General features: G+C 46.6%; 1 long non-coding RNA gene across 1 annotated transcript in view; it reads right to left on the bottom strand.

Annotated features, from left to right (window-relative positions):
- Positions 1 to 6,494: 6,494 nt before the first annotated feature.
- Positions 6,495 to 6,696, bottom strand: part of LOC147997302 (uncharacterized) — an 18,692-nt gene continuing 18,490 nt past the window's right edge. The window contains exon 3 of the long non-coding RNA XR_015648001.1: positions 6,495 to 6,578. This is a non-coding gene — a long non-coding RNA (uncharacterized LOC147997302). The remainder of the gene's footprint in view (positions 6,579 to 6,696) is intronic.

The following is a 6,696-nucleotide window of genomic DNA, read 5'->3' as shown; positions in this document are numbered from 1 at the left end:
GGGCTGTCGAGGTTAAGGAAAGGGGAACCACCTCTGTGGTTATGTGATCCACACACGAAATAAAATAAAAGGAGCGGATAAACGTGCCTGGCATTTTAAGATGCTCAATTTCTTTGCAAGCTTCATTTTGTTTCATTCTTTTAAAGGTTTACTTATTTATTTTCACTTACATTGAGTACACTAAAGCCCTTTTCACATACACAGGGCAGTAGAGTGCATGGGATATCCCTTTGCAGAGGGTTGTGAGCCACCATGTGGTTTCTGTGGAATCGAACTCAGGACCTCTGGAAGAGCAGAGCGGTGAGTGCTCTTAACCTCGGAGCCATCTCTCCAGCCCTTGACAAGCTTTATTTAACTAAACATTAAACATGAATCAGAAACGCCAAACCCTGTACATATATGGTCCAGATTCACCCTTACTTAGAAATCCCCGAGCTGGCAGGGCGAGGCTGGGAATTGAGAGTGAGCAAAAAGGGAGTCTGCCTCTTTCCCCCAGGGTGTGCTATCAACTCCATTACCATTTCCAAACAGCTGGGTGTGAGTCTAACTAAGGTTTCCTTCAGTCAGACTTTTGCCAGGAGCCGGAGCCCTGACAGGACAGCGAGAGCGATGATCAGACATCATTTCACAGTGAAATCATCACTCGCTGATTTCAGGCAGAAAACTTTAGAAAACTCTAAACTCTAAAGAGGCACTGAAGCGTGCTAGGGCAGCAGCAGTACTTCCCCGACTGACCTTCAGGGACCTGCATATTCTCCAGCCCCGCCCCACCCCACCCCCTCTCAGCTAGCTCCTGTCCACCCCTCCCCCTCCCCCCACATACAGGGAGGAGGCCTTGTGTGGGGGGGGGGGCGGCGGGGAGATGCAACTCTCTCTTTTTTTTTTCCTTTTCTTTTTTTCTTTTCTCTCTTTCTTTCTTTCTTTCTTTCTTTCTTTCTTTTTTTTTTCTTTTTTTTTTCTTTTTCCGTAGCTGGGGACCGAACCCAGGGCCTTGCGCTTGCTAGGCAAGCGCTCTACCACTGAGCTAAATCCCCAACACCCGCAACTCTCTCTTGAGAGATAGTTCGGGTCTCCCAAACAAATACATAACTAGAAACTTCATTTGTTTACTTTATTTCATCGAGCATACCATGGAAGAGGGAAAAGGAACAGGGAAGCTAGGCCAACTGGTCGAGCTCCTCCTTTCGTTTTGTTTCAAAAAGGAAAGGAAAAGCCAAAGAACCCCCTCTTTTTGGTGAAAGGAACAGAATGGTGAAAGTTGAAACATCGGCTCGCCACTTAATACTTTGGCTTTTAATAAAAGGGACAACAGATCTCCCTCCTATTTGGTTAAAAAAAAAAAAAGGAATTAAAACACCACAAAAACGTGCTGTCAGCCAGATTCCCTTTAAACCTCCGTTATAGAGGAAGACGGGTTTTTTTTAAGCATCATTTTAAATATATAAATATGTATTTGTGTGTGTGTGTGTGTGTGTGTGTGTGTGTGTGTGTGTGTGTGTCCGTCCGTCCGTCAGTCAGTCAGTCAGTCAGTCAGTCAGTCAGTCAGTCAGTGTCTTCTGTATGGAGAGGATGTGCTGACTCTGAAGCTATGATCTAGACACTTTCTAGATCACAGTTAAAAAGTTTTTAATAACTGTGTGAAGGAGACAGGTAGGGGTGTGTGTGTGTGTGTGTGTGTGTGTGCATGCATGCATGTGGGGGGGAGGGGAGGCTTTGATATCAGCACTCAAGCTTTTTTACTTCCTATCCCAATCTCCCCAAACTACCATCAAAGCAGCACTAGGGAGGCAGAGAAAGGTGAATCTGAGAGTTTCAGTCCTTCCCGCCCTACAGACGAATACAGAGAAACCCAGTCTGAGAAACTAGGGGAAGGGGGAGGGGGAGAGAAGAGAGAGAGAGAGAGAGAGAGAGAGAGAGAGAGAGAGAGAGAGAGAGAGATCAAATTCTCTTGTGTCTGTCTCTGTTTTTCTCTATTCTCTCTCTCTCTCTCTCTCTCTCTCTCTCTCTCTCTCGTTGTGTGTGTGTGTGTGTGTGTGTGTGTGTGTGTGTGTTTGTTTGTTTGTTTGTTTCAAAACCCAGAGCCTGTCTGTAACAGATCTAAACACAGTTCTTGAAGGGGAAAATGGAAACAATTCCATAGTCTCTGGCAATGAAGTCATCTCCCATTGAAAACCACAGGAGAGGGGAATATTGTCCTCAACTAGGCATATATCAACCAGTATTTCACAGGCAGACCTTCAGGGAGGTGCAGATTCACCAGCCCTACCCTCCCTCCCATCCCCCCAGCATCCCTGCTCATCTCCTGTCCACCATTTGTTGATTCATTGTTGCTGTTGCTGTTGCTGTTGCTGTTGCTGTTGCTGTTGCTGTTGCTGTTGCTGCTGCTGTTGTTGTTGTTGTTGTTGTTGTTGTTGTTGTTGTTGTTGTTCCTGGTGTGAAGAACACTGTGAGGTAGCCTTCCTCTAATAAACCCTCTGGTCTTTAGGGATCCTTCACCCACTCACTCTCTGCCAGACTGAGTTCACAGCAGAAAACGCGTTTTTGAGAGAAACATGTTCCTGGTCCTGTGTGCCCATATTGAGGGAGGCATGAGAAAGGGATAACAAGGAAGGGAGACCCGGCAGTGGTAGGGGGCTGGGATGGGGTCGGGGGTGGGTGTCCTAGCTTGCTAATCCAACTGACCCACTTGCTGTGTAAATAAATATTTTGCATTCTGTGTCCCTTGTTTGATTTCTCACTAAATTCCAGATTGTCAATCTCCCTGTGTCGATTGCACAAGAACCCAAATGGGGATGCTGGGTGGTGAGCTGATTCCTCCCTAGAACACCTGTGCACTCTCTCATAGTCTCTAAGCTCCTTGCTGGACTCTTTTGGGCTTGGACCTGGCTGTCTGTAAGCCAGGAAGGAAGGAAGGAAGGGAGGGAGGGAGGGAGGGAGGGAGGGAGGGAGGGAGGGAGGGAGGGAGGGAGGGAACAGGCCTCAGTTGAGAATCCCAATTTTCTAGTTCACTGCATCTGATGGCTGGCTGACCCTTCCAGGTGAATTGTATTTTTTTTTTCCTTTTCACTCCTTTATTTGAGTCAGGGGTGTCTGCACATAGACCTGGAAATCAGTACCTAGATCAGGCCTGCCTGCCTGCCTGCCTGCCTGCCTGCCTGCCTGCCTGCCTGCCTGCCTGCCTTCCTCTATCTCACAGAGACACAGTTCTAAACACCTCTGCCTCTTGAATGATGGAAATAAAGACATGCACGAACACCTGGCTTCCTTTCATTGTACATTTAGCCTAATTTCAGTTTTATTCATGTCTGGGAGGGAGACTTGCTTGTGTGCTGTAGTTCAATTCCTTTCACTGTGTGGTTTCCCCACCACCTTGGCCACCATGCCACGTGGAAGAGAAGAAGAGATGAACCATATTGTTGGCACCCATATAACAAACACTTGGTTGCTTCCTCTGAGCCCTCTGAGTATCCTTACATCTCTGTATTTTAAAGTGGTTTTGTTTTGTTTTTTATTGCTGTCAAACTCTCTCTCTCTCTCTCTCTCTCTCTCTCTCTCTATCTATCTATCTATATGTGTGTGTGTGTGTGTGTGTGTGTGTGTGTGTGTGTGTGTGTGTGTGTGTATTTTTTTTCTTCCCCCAGAGCTGAGGACTGAACCCAGGTCCTTGAGCTTGCTAGGCAAGGACTCTACCACTGAGCTAAAACCCCAACCCCTATCTCTGTGTTTTAAAAAGTAGACTCTGGAGCAATACCGGGCAGGTCTCCAAGGCGGGTCCTTCGCTTTATTTTATTCTTTTTGTTTTTAATTGTTAAAGATTTGTTTGTTTGTTTGTTTGTTTGTTTGTTTTATGTCTATTCGAGTACCCTGTAGGTGTCTTCAGACACCCCAGAAGAGGGCATGATTGACAATTACAGATGGTTGCAAGCCGCCATGTGTTGGCTGGGTATTGAACTCAGGACCGCTGTAAGAGCAATCAGTGCTCTTAACGACGGTGCCATCTCTCCATCCACCTACTTTATTTTATTCTCTATGCTCTCTTGTGCGAGTCAAGGTCAAGCAGGCAAGAAACACCCAAACAGATTGGTCCATCACCACTTTCTGAATTCTTTTTGTTGTTGATGTCAGGGATGTAAAGCAAGTTTACCCATGAAGAATTGTAAGGGAGTCCTTCTGATTTAGAGAATAGCAGCCTTGAAATGAAATGAGAATCACAACAAGCATTTGTCTTATTGTTTTTGTTTTTTTCTTCCTTTTTCTTCGGAGCTGAGGACCGAACCCGGGGCCTTGTGCTTCCTAGGCAAGCGGTCTACCACTGAGCTAAATCCCCAACCCCTACATTTGTCTTAAAGTCTGAAAAACACAAAACAAAACAAAACAAAACAAAACAACAACAACAACAACAACAACAACCAAGAACAAACCATGAGACCGCAGAAATCCTCAGGCGGAGGAGTAAGGAGCTAGTTTTTATTGGTTAGGGTATTATTTGGTCGGGTGGGGGTAGGGGTGGGGGTGGGGGTGGGGGTGGGGGTGTTGTCCTTCCTACACCTCTCTTGCATGAATGAGCTGAACATTACTTAAGCTTGTGTCCAAAACTGTCCATTTTTTAGATTGATCCCAGGAGGGAGGGAGCGAGCCGGGGATACAGCACACCCTCTCTGGCCTCAGAGGTCCAGGCTCCCGCTGGCAGGGCCCGAAGGGACTCCTGGGGGGAAAAAAAAATAAAGTCTCCGAGGCACCACCTAGCCGGTTTTATTCTTGAAGAAAAGCAAACATACATAATGGAATAAGGGAAAGAAAAAACCCTGTTTTCTATATACACAAGCAGTCGTAATTTGTTATAGTGTCCCCTTTGCGTAGTTTGGATTCGATGACTTTATTTTATCAAGCAAGTTTTAAACAGCGGTAACTCCAAAGAGGAGTCAACAGCCCCTTTAAGTGCAGTCAGTCATTGACCCTTTGGTCTGTCTGTCTGTCTGTCTGTCTGTTTCAAAACGAGGGAGGGCCTGCCTGCCTGCCTGCCTGCCTGCCTGCCTGCCTGCCTGCCTGCCTGCCTGCGTGCCTGCATCAGATCTAAATACAGTTCTCAGAGGGGAAGACAGAGACAAGTCAGAAGTCACTAGCACTCAATGGACGACCACCAACCTAAGGGCAGGCCTAGGGTAGAATTTGATGGACGGACGGACGGACAGACGGACGGACGGACGGATGGACAGATGGACAGAAAGGATCTAGGAGGAGCTTTGGGAAAGATGAAAAGCCTCCATTTCCCCCCAAAAGAACGAGCCCCAACAGCTGGGCTCTTCGAGATGAGTTATAAGGGGAACCACACATACAGTTTTGTATCACACATACAGTTTGTCATCATCCGTCAATACCAGGTAGACTTTTCAACGTATGTAGGTAGCTGTTGACAGGTCAGTCCTTTACTAAGCCTCATGTAAGCTCTGCAGGGTAAGCCTCAGGAATTCATCTGTGCGTCCCGCAGGGTATGCTTTCTTGCTTTGTTAAAGGCTAGACTTTGGTTGCTGTCTGTCTGTCTGTCTGTCTGTCTGTCTGTCTGTCTGTCTGTCTGTCTGAATGAATGAATGAATGAGCGAGGGAATGAACGAATGAGGAGGGGATGCACATGCCTATGGTTTTAAGATGCTTAATTTCTTTACAAGGTTTATTTATTTAAACATTAAACATTGGGGTTGGGGATTTAGCTCAGTGGTAGAGCGCTTGCCTAGGAAGCACAAGGCCCTGGGTTCGGTCCCCAGCTCCGAAAATAAAATAAAATAAAATAAAATAAAATAAAATAAACATTAAACATTAATCGGAAATAATGGAGTCAGCAGTTAAGAGTTCTGACTGTGTTCTTCCAGAGGTCCTGAGTTCTATTCCCATGGTGGCTCACAACCCTCTGTTATGGGATCGATCTGCTGTGTGTCCGAAGACAGCTGCAGTGTGCTGTTTGTAGGGTAAAGAAAAAAATACTAAAGAAGAAAAAAAAAAAGAGAGAGAAAAAGTTAGAAGCACCAAGTCAAGTCATGTAAATATTGCCCACATTCGGATTTAGACATGCCTGAGCTGTCAGGGCGAGGCTGGCTGAGAGCGAATCAGTGAACGATCGGACTCTTCCTCTCTCTGTGAGGGTGTGTCATGAACTCTATTACCATTTCCAAAGAGTTAGGTATGCTGGAGCGAAGTGGACCGGAAAGCCAAGGGAGGAGAGGTATGCCTACACGAGTCCACCCAACCCCCCCGCCCCCCCCCCCGAGGGAGACATCCTCGAGTGGTGGGGGGAGGGGCGAAGGTGTGGAGGGATAATTTCCAACAAATAAATCCCAACAAATAAATTACTAGAGACTTGATTCATTGATTTACTTTAAATTTATTGAGTGTATCGGGAAAGAGGGAAAATGGGTCAAGGAGGGAGGGAGGGAGGGAGGGAGGGAGGGAGGGAGGGAGGGAGGGAGGGAGGGAGAGAGGGATATCTTTTCCTCCAAATCTGCTGGTATGTAGTCTCAGTGCGTCAGAAAAAAGACTGCTTCTGGCCTCCTTTCTGATTACCCCAAGGCAGTCTGGTCACCGTGCTGTAATAGAAAGGGAAACCACAGTCAAGTCATGGGAGCGAGCGAGCAAGCAAGCAAAAATCATAAACAAAAGCAAAAACACGTCTGTTAAGTTGAGCAGAGCAGAGCAGAGCAGAGC

This window comes from Rattus norvegicus, unplaced genomic scaffold, assembly GCF_021556685.1.
Source record: "Rattus norvegicus strain SHRSP/BbbUtx unplaced genomic scaffold, alternate assembly SHRSP_T2T unassigned-0000191, whole genome shotgun sequence".
Taxonomy (NCBI): domain Eukaryota; kingdom Metazoa; phylum Chordata; class Mammalia; order Rodentia; family Muridae; genus Rattus; species Rattus norvegicus.
This window is presented reverse-complemented; position numbering and strand designations above follow the sequence as displayed.